The sequence below is a fragment of the Primulina tabacum genome, chromosome 4 (assembly GCF_025594145.1).
Source record: "Primulina tabacum isolate GXHZ01 chromosome 4, ASM2559414v2, whole genome shotgun sequence".
Classification (NCBI taxonomy): domain Eukaryota; kingdom Viridiplantae; phylum Streptophyta; class Magnoliopsida; order Lamiales; family Gesneriaceae; genus Primulina; species Primulina tabacum.
In genome coordinates this window covers 26,495,852-26,511,857 of record NC_134553.1, presented here as the reverse complement: position 1 = coordinate 26,511,857, position 16,006 = coordinate 26,495,852, and positions in this window count along the sequence as shown.

The following is a 16,006-nucleotide window of genomic DNA, read 5'->3' as shown; positions in this document are numbered from 1 at the left end:
TATGTTAAATCTTTGGATATAAGCCCTCAGACTCTCTTCCAGGCTTTGTTTGTCTGACTAAATGCAATCTTTTTGTACTTCTTGCTGCTACTAAAATGATAAACACCTTCTGAAAATCCCCAAAAGAATGAATACTTTGAGGGGCCAATCCCTCAAAGCACCTCTGAGCCGAGTCAACCAAAGTGGTCAAGAATACTTTGCACTTGATTCTGTCAGCATAATAGCGCAACATGGCCATATTCTCGAATCTAGCAAAATGTTCCTCGGGGTCTGTATTGCCATCATAATCCTTGACTTTGGCAGATTTAAAGGTCCCGAGAAGAGGTTCCTGGACAATAGCTTCAGCAAACGGGCATCCTTTGATGATTACCCGAGAATGACTCCGGCCTTCCATCTGCCCCTCCAACACTCTTATCTTCTGCCTTAATTCTTGCAACTCCTCCACCACAGTCGAGGACTTGGACCTGGCCCTAGATTCTCTTTCTTCCATCCTTGCTTCCTCTTCCCCTACCTCCTCTCTCTCTCTCTTGTTCTCCCCCCGACTGTGTAGCATGATGAGAGGGTTCTCTCCAGGCTAAAACTTTCTCCACTGCCTTGGATATAATCAGAGCAACCTCCTATAGGGATAAAGTAATGACAGTTGGAGGTCCTGTGGGTGGAAGACCACCTTGTCCAGAGACAAGTGCATCATCTCCTGGAGTCCGGGAAGTATCTTGGTTGGTTCTTCTGGTAGGAGCCATATCAACTTCTTGAGCTCAAGTTTTCCACAGACAACGCCAATGATGTAATCAGAGTAAATCGGGTGAGCAAAGTCGGGAAAATCTACCAGATAATGATATAAATGTTGTGTTTAGGAAACTGAGCAAGGAAATACAACTTGTGATGAAGTTATTTCTCTGTAATATGGATTCAACACTAACCTGCAGACAATGAGATGAACTCGTGAATGAACGCTGGAGGAGTGTCCGACGTAGCCACTCCGATGCTTCAGGCAACATGTGAAGAAGAGTAAAATGACTGTATATGTGGTGATATACGTGAGTTCTTGAGAGTTCAAAATTCCAGAATCTGTAAATGAGAAGTATATCTGCTATTTATAGGAGAAAATCCCATGATTACCTTGTTTTCAGTGCCCACCTGCTAAGTATGGTAAGGTGGCTGCCCATACTATACTTCTGATGAATTCTCTGACACGCCAAACTCATGTTGTTCTGACAGAAATGATTGTGAAGCATAAGTTAGCCCATACTGATACACTCGAGTGTGGTGCGCTTCTCAATGTAGCCTGAGTAAAAAGTTCCCGGGAGCTTGCATGAGAGTCCGGGCTCCTGATTGCCCAAGGAGAAAATATCTCGCACATCCCCATGCCCAGCTGTTGAAGAAATAGTTTACATATTGACTTTGATTTGGGCTATCTATTTAGTTTCTCAGGTCATCCATGACCCGGGCTCTTATGGGGGTATCATCCACCATTAATGTGGGGACCCGGGCTCTAACTCAATTATTTTGGGGATTAATTGGATCTTTCCTAGAAAATGTGGGTCAAAGTTTTTTTTTAATATCAAAACAATTGTATAAAAATCATACACAAATAATACCTCTATTTTATTTCAACCAAGCAGGTACATGTCTTGTTTCATTTCATACTTAAACAAACTAATATTGAAAATACATTACATATCAAATGTAAAAGCTACTAGTCCATCTTCTACGCCCGTAATCACCATGCTATCTCGATCTCCCATCTTTGTCTCGACCCTGATCCTGTCCCATCTGTTGTCATGCACACATACAGACACAACAACAGGCGGAAACTCCGGTGATAATAAATCCCAGTATAAAACATGTACACATGCATATACACCATATAAATCTTGAACATACTATCATGAGTAAAATCAATATAAGGCAAGCATTTAAATCAAACTCATATCTTTGACTTGACTCGTATCTAATTCTAGGGATCCCGGTGTGAATAAGGCGTAACAAGTCTCCCACCTACTCTCCCAATCGGGGTGGCGGTACGTCTTATTCCTAGACTTCGGTCCTGTCTGTATCGAATATCTACAATCGGAGTCGATCTTTTCCTATGCCACGATACCACCGAACGTCTAGAAACTTGGCATATCTGCCAATGACACTCCTATCTCAATGCTTGTATATAAATCATTATAAAGCACAACATAACAAAGTATGGAAATCTAGTATGTGATTTGTGGGAAACTCAAACCGGATCTGATTCGAGTTATATCTCCCCAATCAAACATTGAATTATACCTTTCTCGTCGTAGTCTCGGTTTACCAAGTCGAAGTCTTGGAATCTCGATCTCAAATCCGTCAATACCAATCTGAAATAACATGTATATCATGTACCATATCATTCTCCAACTCAAGGTAAGATATGTGTGTAGATCAATAGGCAATTTCATTAACTTTCGACGGCATAACGGCATAGTCTCTATATTCCGATAATACCAACATGAGAATTATATCATCGGCCCCTAACCATCACAATCTATACATCATAATCTCCAAATCTGCATATTGTCAACTCAAGACATGCTGGAAAATCGTAATAATCATATACGGTAACATTTCTTCGATCCGATTTCGATTATACGTATCTCGTAATCCCAAGAACATAATTTAGATTTCAAATTATACTTCCTCCTATATATCAATTTCGAAACATGCTAAAAGGGAGTAAAACTTACATCCTTTAATAGCTTGTAACAAGAAGAGCACAGAACCGAAGTCGAATCGAAATTCGGGAGGTTAGATCTTGTACAAGCTAATTTCTAAGTTAGGATGTAACTTGAGGAATTCTGGAGCTTTTCTGGTTTTCTCTCGTCCATATCAAGCTGAAGAATGAAGATTAGTACATGATATATGCATGGCAAGGACAAGTGTCTAATTCTTCGTTCTGCACGTCCCACCGCGGGTGCGCTACACATTGCACCGCGGGTGCGCTAGGCGTATTGATCCACACTCAAATTTCAGAAGCAACGACCGCGGGTGCGCTGGCTCTTGCCCCGCGGGTGCGGTCTTGTCTCTATATATTTACCGCAGGTGCGGTGGCTTTTATACCGCGGGTGCAGTCAAGCTACTGTCAACTTTCAACATTTTATGATAAACGACCGCGGGTGCACTGTCTTTTAGACCGCGTGTGCACTGTCTCTGCTGCCCCAACAATATACTTCGCAACTAAACTCAAATTGCCACGTCGCTTCTTCATGTCTGTTCTTCCATTCCCATATTCATAATACCTAGTAACTCAAACGTATTACACAAAATCGTGGGCGTTACAATTAATCACCATAATATTCCATAACCTCAATTATCACCCATTATTCACTATTAGCCCACGTTTACTATCACAATAAGGTGAAGTGTTTCATAATATCAATAGAGCTTCTGGAATCTAATAATATCTTCTTGTCCCAAAAATTTAAATTGTAATTGAAATGAGTACTGTGTCATTATGCTTGCCGAAAAGACCTTCTAAATCTTTTACATTGACATAAAACCCTTCATATTCCTTAATTATCTCAAACATCAACTTTGATGGGGCGACAGATGAGAATGGGTGATTTCTCCTAATGGCTTGTAGAATAGCTTTCTTCACATTACTCCTACCATCATAGGCAGGATTCTAGTTATAACATCGATCACATGACCTCCAATGGCAAGTTCTCTTCTTTTAGTTCGTCATGACGCTTCTCGTCTCGTTGGTGATAAAGTTATTTTCCACAAAATTCATCAAGCATATTTGCTCAATCAGCTGCTTGCCAATAATCAAGTTGAAAAAATCCTCTATAGTTTGTTGTCAATATTTGTGGATGCAGTAGTAGTTATCCTTTTTTGTCACTTTATGTTCTCTTTCATTAGGCTTGGGGTAGCATCAAGTGTTGGTCCAATGTGCGATAATTTGAGATGATAATATAAAAATAAAGTATAAAACTGAACAACGAGATTTACGTGGAAAAAACAACTAAAATTTTTTAGTTAAAAATCACGGGCAATATAAAAAGAATTCCATCATATTATTTTATGGTGTACAATTACTCACTATATTTCCAAAGAGAACATACACTCTCCTAATACAAGAGAATAAATAACATCACAAATATTATAGAACAAACACTCAAATGCTATAATATAACAGGAACACTCGAGAATGGGATGAATGAAATGGTCGAATTGTGCCTCTATTTATAACCAAACTATGAGGTATGAAGCCATGTTTTTCTTCGTCAATTTCGCCAACCCTGATTGTTTTTTCTACCTCATTAAATTATTGTCTGCCACCAACCTAACATATTGCCGACATTTTTTCCATTTGGAGATTCGATTGATAATCAAACATATCTCTATACATTCTTTCAATATTTTCATTTAGTGTTACTTACTTTTCTTCTAGGCCACTTGAGGATTTACACTACTCAAATTTGTCAGTGTCCACTGGCTTGGTCAAAAAATCAGCTATGTTATGATTTGTATGAATCTTATGCATATACACACTTCTTTATTCTATTACTTCTCTAACAAAGTGAATCTGGACTCCAATGTGTTTAATCCCAGAATGAAAGACTGGATTCCACGCAATGTGCAAAACGCTTTGATTGTCACAAAACAAAGGAACCTTATCTTGTTTGTACCCGATTTCCTCCAATAACCTTTAATCCATATTGCCTCCTTGCAAGCTTGAATAACTGCCATGTATTCTTTCTGTAACGATCATAGGCCATTAGGCTGAACCAACATGGGCCTCGGCCCATACCCATGCACCACTACTGGTGATGGATCATTAGGATGGTCCAGCATGAGCCCTAACCCATGCCCATACACCGCCACTCATAGAATATCTCATCCCTGGAAAGTTGTTTCGTTCACCTTCCCCAATACTTAAAGTACTTGTCCAAACAGAGTATAACTTCCATAATATTAGATTTTCAATAATACAATTAAATTTTTTTCTAAAACTTATCTCAATAGCTCATCTATGACGCAAAATTCTTTGATAACAAGAAGCAAGATTAGTTTAACCATATTTGTAATTTATGTAAATAACGTGTAAATTTTTTACAAATAATTTATAAAAAAAATATTGAACATAGATATTATTTTCTTTGCTAGAAAGGTGCATTATCACTTAAAAAATAATTTGTTATTAGAGATAAATTTATTATAACCACTTGAAAAATAGCAATACCAAAGAATTGTTAGTATTAGAGATATAATCTTTATGACATAGTATAGATAAGATGACCTGGGATGAGTGCTTTTTGTAAGGGACATGAAATGTATTGGTGCATCGTATTCTCGCACTCAAGACGCATCGGAAGTTTAAAAATTTTCATATCGACATTCAAGATGTTTCTTAGGCGTCGTGTGTGTAACAAAGTATTCATAGGACGTTTAGAATCATACCTTGCATATCGAATGCTGGAATCCAAACTATTCATGATTTTAAGTGAATATAGCACTTCTTGTATATACCTATTATTGGCTCTTCAATCTTGATAATCTAATTAGTCCACGATGAGAAGTTATCCTCCTCGCTTGGATTGCACTTGAAATCGCAAGCGATTTGTACGTTGAGACTCTGATATCCGAATTTTAAAAATCCATAGACCGTGCAGCGACAACTACAGAAGAAAAGTGATGATCGAATTTTAGATGAAATTTCTTCTATTGGCCATGGATTTTCTATGTGGAAGATTATTGATTCTTAATCAATGAATAATTGAAGCTAATTAAGCCATTAATACTTAACAGCTTGCAAGAATTGATTTCATCATATCCCTCAATTCAACATGGCCGAATTGTATTTCTTCAAAACTTGTGAAGTAGCCGAGAGCTTCAAGGGGAGGGAGAGGAGTTTTGTGTGCAAAACTTTCGATATATGCTCATGGCCCCTTATGGTGTATTTATAGAGTGAGACTCCTAATCAAATTAGTAGTCCCTCTCCCACAAGTACTCCTATCTCGTGTTGTACTAAAACTCTGTAGGGATCGGGAAAGAGTTTATTGGGGGGGGGGACAGGTGAATGAATTCTTTCAAATATTGCTTTCTAAAACAAGTTTGCAACCGTTTTTAAGCTGTTAAAAATTCTTCTCAAACTTATTAGAAATATGAACCACTGTAAAGTGTGGAAAATTGGTTCAAGGTTTCTAATGATAGCTAAAAACTTGTTGGCAAACTTATCAACAAATATAATGAAAAAAATGCTTGCAGAAAGTAAAGACACAAGGTTTTTATGGATGTTCGGAGATAAAAAGTCCAACGTCACCTCTTGTTCCTCTTTAGGAAGGATTCCACTAAAAGACTTTTGCTTTACAAAAACTTTTTGCAACAGCCCACTCCAATCAGGACTTATCACACTTCCTGTCTTGGAACTCTTAGTGTAACTTTACAATTCTGGATATTAAGAACACTTGGTTCACCAGACACCACTACTTAAACAAATAACCAAAAGGTTACTGATATAACTAAAAAAATTGATTTTTGGTAGCACGAAGATGATCCTTGAATGATCAGATGTATTTCTGTTCAGTGCGTGCTTTTGAGCGATGAAGTGTGTAGGCTTTTAAGTGCGCTCTAAATCTTTGAAGTATGCAAGCTTGTGATGATTTCACTGTTGTGAGTTGGGTAATGATCTCTATGTTCTTGCACACATCCTTTCTGTTAATATACGCGACCATTCCAAGGTCGAAAGGATTTGAGTAACGTTAACTTGTAACAGAATGAAGCTGCGTCACTATCAGCTGCAACTGCATTTAATGTGTTCAGATATGCATTAAATGTTCTCTTTGCTGATATTTCCTTGAGTCCCGTTCTTTAAAGAATTTCTGCATAGTTGCCGTTTATGGTAACTGCTTTTATCCTTAGACCTTTGTAAGATAAATGATCTTTCCTTTCTGGGATAGTTATATAAATGCAGATCATTCCCGGGACTGATGTAGGGGCAAGTTAACTTTGAAGCTGTGAAACCTATTGAATGTCTTGAACTGGTCAGAGAATGTCTTATATTAAGTGGGTAATAAATAACCTTCTTTAATGATGTCTCTAAATCAGCTAGTTGAGAAATTCATCTTCTTTTTACTTTAAGCGGTTGAATTATCAGCAGTCTGGAATTCAAGCGGTCAGACTTCATTCGAATATTCTTTGTTTAAGCGGTTGAACTCTTTTTTCTGTAGCTGGTAGTGAAGCAGTCCAGTTGCTTGGCGGGGCGGTTGAACTGATACCTGTTACATATAAGATATGCAGCTGTTTCATGAAGTAGTGAACTGCTATCTTGATTTGTTTATCACCAAAACTTTTGGGTAATAATAATTTCTTAACAATTTTTCCCATTTTGTGATGACAAAACCCAGCTGCAATGCTACAAAGTGTTTTGCATATAATTATAGCAAGCTAGAAGTAAATCATATACGCATTTCATTGAGTAATTGAAATTACAATCTCTAAGGCAAAAAATAATCAACTTAACAAATACAAGATATAAAAAATATAAATACTAATTTTGAACTGCTCGTTCAGCTTTGGCCATTTCTTCTAGTTCTTTCATAACTGATATCTATACTTGCTGAATGACTCTTAGTCGCTCTCTTTTCCCTTTTTTGACATCACCATGAACAACAAATTCCATAATTTCTGCAAGTGGGGATCCATGTGCATTCATGCATTGATCAACATTTTCTTGAAGACAATTTATTTGTTCTGAGAGCTCAACGCACATGTTGAGATGTGAAGACTTATGCTTGGCTTGCCGGAGGGAGTTACTTGTATTCATAGCAGAAAATCTTTGCAGAGATCAGACTTCATCGAATTAAAAGCCTCTTTTAGATCAAAATGCTTGCGGTTAAGAGCAAGAATTGACTGATCCAAGTTGAAAGTGCTACTACTTAAATTATAATTCAGCCAAGTGTAGGTTGTCTGCAAGTAATATTATTCGTAAATACGAAATCGATCCACAGAGAGGTTAATTTAAGTTTAAATTTATTAATTTATAAATAACCAAATGGAAGAATGAAGTTTACAAATCATAAATTTTGTCAAGACTCAAGGATTTATTCTTGGTTTATGTAATATTATTTAACTAAAAGTAAAACAAAAGAAACCACCATAAATAATGGTTTCAAGAAAATTAAATATTCAAACACACACATAATATAATATAGTTCCCACTATAGAAAATATCGAATTAACCGATATTTTATATATGGTACATATTATTATATATATAACTAAATATATATAATTGCATAAAGTAAATGTTAAACTAAATCATTATATTTCATTTAGAACAACCGGCAGAGCCACGCTATTGCCTAAATGAAATATATGATTTAATAAGTTAGTTGCGGTAAATTAAAAGTTAGATGTGAAAAATAAAAGTTAGTTGTGGGAAAGTAAATGTTAGTTGAAGTAAAGTAAAAGTTAGATACGAAAAATAAAAGTTAGTTGCCATAAAGTAAATATTTGATTGTTAGATGTCAGTATTAAATCATAATATTGCATTTAGAACAACCGGCAGAGCCACGCTATCGTCTAAATGAAATATATGATATAATTATATATATATATATATATTTATAATATAACAATAATAATAATTGATGAAATATTTATTGTATCAAAATTAAACAACAAATCAAGATAACCACTTCAATGGAATAAAGCATTTGATGTAAATTAATGGCAACAAATAATTCATTTTTATACCTACAATAAAATGAAGTTAGCTAAATGAAAAGAAATAAAGAAAGAATATACAAAATATAAACAATCTTACTTCACCAAAATTCATCATCTTCACCTTGACATAATAAATTTAGCTTGCCATGAGCTTACTTTTGATCAACACTAAAATCATTACTCATAGTTGGGAAAATGAAAAATTTATTGGAACTTAAAACTTTTATACACACACACTATATTTTACAATGGGATATAATGATTCTTAAGCTAGCACAAGTCCTCTATTTATAGGCCAAATGAGAGAAAGGTCAAATTTTTTTTAATGTCATGTAGTTGTTATAGTAGTTTTTGTCTCCTCCAACTTCAATTCAATGACCCTTCTTTCAATTCTATGTTCCATGACTTTAATATCCGAATTTGACTTTGCTCAAAACCGCAAACATGTAGAACATTGGATGTAGATGAATTTAGCCATTTGGTTCACCTCATTTGGTTAAATATTGAATTATTTATGATTTGTTTTCTATAAGCTAGTCATAGTAAAAGTAAATTTGTCCTCTTTTTGATATTTGCGCAATTTGATCATCTTAATGAACTTTTTAGGCATTCATGTCTTCTGCAAAGTTGTAGATAATTTCTTAAGGATTCTAAACATGTTTGAATCACCTTCATTTGAATTTTGTAGCTTGAGTTATCATTATTTACCAATACGTAGAAAACCTGAAAATAAAACATATTTAGTAAGACATTTAAATATAAACAAACAATAATAAAATACCATAATTTTATAATTTTAATTAAACTTAAATTTTAAAATATAGGTTTTAACATCTAATAAATTATTAATTTTATGTTTCATCACACCCCCACAATATCTTATTACTAGTCTCTTAGTAATAAAATAAAATTTATTAGAAAATCACAAGCTAGATTCTTTACTCCTTTTATATATTCAAATATAAAAATATATTCATTTTAAAAACAAAATCATATTCCGATTTTTATATATATAATATATATATCTTTTTTTCGTTTAATGTAATAATATATAATTAGATGTATTTTTATTATTATTCTTATTTTCACATAATAGATAAAGTAAATATATATATATATATATAATTTTTAAATTTCTAAATTCTTTATAATAATATAGGCAAAAAAATAATTCACACCACCTACCATAACATGTATAATATCAAAAATATTATTGTAAAGGCCTCAACTCCATATTCTTTCTGGTCAAAATATTTAATGAATATCTATTTTTCACTCATGGAGTTGGAATGAGTATTAACTTTCATTGAAAAAGGTTAAGTATTAAAGTAGACAATTAAATAAACTAATATTGAAAACAAAATGGCAAAATTTAAAAAGAATAAAATCCCCTTTCTTTTTTATTTTTTTTCCTTTTTTCTTTTTTTTAAATAACGTGACTGCAAAATTTTACGATAACATAAAATTTTTTATCCAAACATTCTACCATAAATGTCTATATGTATATAAATATTTATATAACGGATACATCCGATTACCTTTGAAACTTATCTAGCACAAAAAAAATCTTTTTTTTAATACATTGATAGTACATCAATCAAATCTATAAAAAAATACAATGAACAAAGTAATTTGCACCCCGTTATTTATTTACTTTTTTTATAAATATTTTTTTTTCTTTTTTTAGGGGAGTTATATTCTTGTAATTAACCATTTTTTGATAATCAATAAAAGTTTATTAATTGTTTTCTCATTTCTCACCACTTACTCACAAAAGATGTGTGAGTATATATTATACTTTTACAAAAAGAATTTTTTCAATTATACATGTTAACAACCATACAAACCATATCTTTTAACTATGAAAGGATCGGTTAAAAGGTGGAAAGTGTTTAGAGGGGGGGGGGGGTGTTTGAATAAACACTTGCGAATTATGTATTCTTTTCGAATATTGAGTTCAATTTAGTGACAAACTGAACCTCGGTATCTCGTCGGTCAATAACAATCAGTTTAACTGAAAAATAGTTGCGGAAGTAAACTGATTAAAAGATAGAATAACTGATAGTAACTGAAATAAAAAGCACACAATTTGTTTCTGAATGTTCGGAGAATAGAATAACTCCTACGTCACTCCTTCTACCACGAAGATAGAATTTCCACTAAAAGACTTTGATCGAATACAAACTTTGTACTGACCCACTTCAATTTGGATTTAACACTTGCCAAAACTGTAACTCTTAGTATACAATAACTTTTATAGTGTGTGACTGAATATAACACAACTGAATGAATCTAACAAAGATTTCAAATTGCTAGCAAGCTCGTAAATATAGCCTTGATTGATACTGATATATCTGATAAGAGTGAGCTTTCGATATCTGAATACGAGTTGTGATTTTAGCAGAGTAAGAACAAGCTTGAATAGAATAGTAGTTCGTATATTGTCTTCTCAGCAGACCTCTTCAGCTATTTATAGGCTTCTCTTTCAATGGTACTATTAAATAACGTTTGAATCCATATATCTGTTGATTGTCACATCAATATTCTCTGACATTCGTACACTGCACTCTGAAATGCGGCATTCCACTACTAGTTGCAGTCTGTTGTACTATTTGTCGATTGTCGTTTTCAAGTGATGACGTGTACAGCTGAGAGATTGGCTGAAAGATACTTTGCTGGAAAAACTCATAACTGATTGTTTCAACTGATCAGTTCTCAACTGATCACTCAGTTAGATTCTGCTACAATTGATCAGTTGCGCTCAGTTTTGACGTAGATACTATTTAGCTGGTACGCATTAATCTTCAGCTAATAACAGTTGTAAGATTTTAGTCAGTTAAGCTCGTATGACTTTGATCAGTTATTCCAATAGGTTCGAAGCTTAGTTTGTCAAATCACTGAAATTTAGTTTCCAAAAATTTTCCTCTTTTCGGTGATTGACAAAACTCAGAATTTAATAAACTGATCATGAATCATTGTAGATAAAATAATTTTTCTAATGTACAGATTCGTACAAAGAAAGCCAATAATCTAATAACTGAAAAAGGTTGTCTCTTCAGTTTCATCCTCTTTTATTCCTTCATCAATCTATCTGCTTCCCCCTTTTTTTCAAGCACATCGGCTTTGAGAGATATAATCCTAACATCAGCGGCAATATCTTTGACAGTAGTCAACATAGTTGTTTGCAGCAAGTGGATTTTTCTTGAGACAGACGCCTCCATAGATTCTACTCGCTTGCCAATTAATTCTTGAGTAAGTGAGAAACTTTCAGCTAAGCCTCTATTCTTTTTAAGCTCATCAATCACAAAAGAGATGGAAGTCACAGCCTCTTTAATAGATTTCAGTTTCTCCGATTTGAATTCACTGGAGGAGTTCAGCTTCATGGAGTGAGCAAGATGAGTACTTTGAATCTCCTTTATTTCTTGCATTATTTTTGACATATTGAGCTGAATGTCCTGAATTTGTTCAAGGACTAAGTCCATGTCAGAAGATGGACGAGGAGATTCAGACTGCCCTGGTTCTTGTTCTTTGGTAGATTGATCAAAAATATTACCAAAGTCCTATCAGAAATCTCTGTTTCAGCATGCAACAACTCTTGAAGATTCAGTGGAGGAGAAGAAATAGTAGGAGGATCCACCAAAGAAGGTGGTTCTTTAGTTGGCATGTGTTCAGTCGAAGCTGAAGTCAGTTGAGTCTATTTTGGAGGACTAAAAACTGCATGTTCAGTCACAACCTCCGACTGAACTAGTTCAGAAGGTACTTAAAAATTAGCCATCTCGGCTTGTTTTTCAGTGGCAGCAGTGTGAACAGTTGCTGATTCTTCAGTTATAACTTCATCTCCATCTGTTCTGACTGATGCAAGAAGAATGTAATTCGAAACTGACTCGATGATTTCATCTAAATTTGCCAATGTCAGTTCAGCTTCAGAGTAAAGCTGAGGATTATCAGTAAGAGGTGCAGACACTGGTGTTTGCGGAGAATCAGAAGTTGAAGGAACAGTTGCTTTGTGAGAGGAAGGAATATTGCCCTTAGGAGACTCTAGAACTGAATCGTCAGTCGAGAACTCTTGAGTGGCTGCAGGGATGATCAACTCTTGATCCATCTCCTAGAATTTGATATCAGTTTGCAGGCTGATAAGATCAGTTTCCATTTGAGCATACACTGCTTTATCATTGAATGCGAGAGGACTGGTTGGCTCAAAGTTTGTCCGTAGCTTAGCAACCAATAGATGTAGTCTCTGTACTCTCATAAGATCGAAGAAATACTTCTTCCTTTCAAGAACTTGAGTAACTATAGATGCCTTCACTTTCTTCATCACCACTTTTTCCAGATGAATAAACCTCCTCAGTTTAGATTGCTTCTGAAGTTCTTTGGCAAAAACATGAGTCCTGAATTTGACCCATTCATCATAGATTTTAAGCTTGTCTACGGCAAATTCATTAATCTCTTGCCAAATGAGATCAATGTGTGTCTGAATAGCGTTCGTGGATCTGGGCTCTTCTTGTAACTTTCCTTTGCCCTTGGGATCAGTCAGGATATGTGGAATGCTTAATCCTGACGTGGTTGCATCGACACCCTCTCTGATCACGATGCCTTTCGGTCGTGCAAAATGTAAAGGATTATATGTAGAGATTTTGATTAATGGAGTCGTAACTCCAACAAGCTTCTTCTTGTCACTAGATTCAGTGACTTTCTGCTGAGGTAGAGTCTTGGAAAGGGGTAACTGGTCCTCAGTTGAGGATTCAGTTGGGATAGCTTTCAATGGAATAGCCTCGATGGGCTGTTGATCGTCGGTTTGCTTCAATCGCTCAGCAAGGACAGATACCAATGTTGCTATTGGCTTTGTTTTCTGAGTCCTTTGTTTCTTGATAACCATTTGAAAGGGTGTTTCATCAGAATCTGATCCACTAACGATCAGTTTTCTCTTGGTAGTCTTCAGTTGTGCCAGAGACTTGGCCTTTTTAACTGACTTGGGAGCAGGCTGCTGAGTCCCAATCTCCTTTTTGATCTTAAAAAATTGATCAGGAGACATGTTCAGCTTAGTCATTGGTGGCTGAACGTTTTTGGCATTAAAAACTTTGAACTTTGATGATCTCTCTGAGTCATCAGCAACCAATCCTTTGGCTTTCATCAAATAGCTCAGATGAACAGCAAATCCCTTAGACTGCTTGGTGGATTGGAACATATTTTTCAAAATATTGAAGATAAGGCGCTTCCAGTTAAGTCTTCGTCCAGCCATAATAACAGTGATGGTTTCAAATTTCTCCAAAGTAAGGGCAGCAAAAGATCCTGCCTTTGCCAAAAGTCCCTTGGCTACTATATCAGCCAGCAACTGAACTTCATGCTTCGGTTCTTTCTTTGGATCGGAAACCTTGATTTTCCGTCCATCAGCAGAGAGGAGGGTTTGCATCTCTTCAATATCAGATGCCTTAACTTCAGTAAGGTTGGTCAATCCATCAGAAGGCAACACGAACAGTTCTCCAAAGGAATCATCAGAGATGGTCAACAACTGACCATTGACAGTAGAAATGATGTTTCCATCAGTATTGATATTTCCATTGGAGTAGAAGTCTTGAAGTTCCTTAGGGTAAATCTCCTACGAAGAGTGTCCCAAAAATGTCCTTAGCCCAGCTGATTCGAGCTTCAGAAATACGTTTTTGACATCGGCTTCTCCAACTGATATAACTGATCCAAAGTTAATAGCCATAGCATTCAACATGTGCACGGGAATTTGATTGGCCATTTTAACTGAATGATTTTCTGCGAAAAAGAAAGCTTGAATTTGCTTTTGCTCTGAAAATTTTAGCTAAGCATAAGGAAGAAGAACCTGAAATGGAGCGGGCAAAGTACTTATGTACGTGACGTTTCAAATTATTGGACACGTGTTAGTCCACGAAATTTTTAATAATAAACGTGTGTACGTGTGGTAAAAGCGTGTGTTGAAAATACATGGATTAAAAGGGTTCTCGTTTCAACCTGTCATTTTGAAGAAAGATAGCATTTAATGCTATGATAAATCAGTCACATCACTTAATTTGGAATGATAAAATGGTTAATTTGTTAACTTATGTGAGAAGATTAGTGAAATTGTCAGCTGAACGATCAGTTGTGAAACTGTGTCTTTTCAGTTGAGAATTTATTAACTGCAGTCTTCTCAGTTAACATTTTAAACCAATATTCCCACTTAATAAATTCATAAAAAGATTACGAGAATATGAGCAAGACGAATTAAATTAAATCTTATGCTTAGAGTGTTAATCGTCTGCCGTAATGACGTTGTCCTTTCATCTTCTTTAACCCTGGGCTATAAATAAGAGTAACTCGGTTTGTCTCAAACATATCAGCAAATAACAATCAAAAGTTATAATGGCAGATGCCGGTAGCTCGAAGACTCCAGATATGGCCAAGGTGTTTATGGATGCAGCCCTGGAGGGAAGGAAAACTGCTATGGAAGATGAAGTCTTCCACCAAATCCTTCGATACTGGGAAGAGTTTTAAGGGCTCCAGTTCCTGTATGAGTGTGGAGAGGCCACCAGCCCCGAACTATTGGCGAAAATAAGGAAGTATCGAGAATACTTGCACGTTGCTGATATGGTGGACCTCTTTGAAGATGCATATGTCTACCAGCTAATGCTCAAGAAGGAACGGAGGATCCTAGAGCGTATAGCTGACTCAGATAGCTTCCTGGAGACTTCCATAGGAGAGTTAACCCGTTGGTTGACCAAGTGGAGGTCTTTTGTTGAGGAAGAGTACTTTGATGTAATCCACAATAAATACTTTAGATTAATGAAATGTTTATCAGTTGATCTTTGTCTTTTATTTTCATGCAAAGATTAATCTCAGCAGTTGATTAATAAATCACGAACTGAACATAATAAATGACAAGTAACAAACTGACACCAGTTAGTAAGTACGAACTGATATGTAACGCAAGTTAACCGACAACTGACATGTTAACCGACAACTGACATATTAGCAATAAGACTGATTAAGATAAATCAATTAATCCAAGTATATTGCGAAAGTGAGAAAACTTAGTCTCAGGCAACGGTTTGGTTAAGATGTCAGCTGCTTGTTGTTCGGTTGAGACATATTCTAGTCTTATGTCCTTCTTCAAGGCATGATCTCTGATGAAGTGATGCCTGACATCTATGTGCTTGGTCCTATAGTGAAGAACTGGATTGTAGGTGATAGCAATCGTGCTTGTGTTGTCACAAAATATGGGAGATTCTTTTGCGATGACTCCATAGTCTCTCAGTTGTTGCTGAATCCAAAGTAGTTGATCACAGCAACTTCCAGTAGCAAG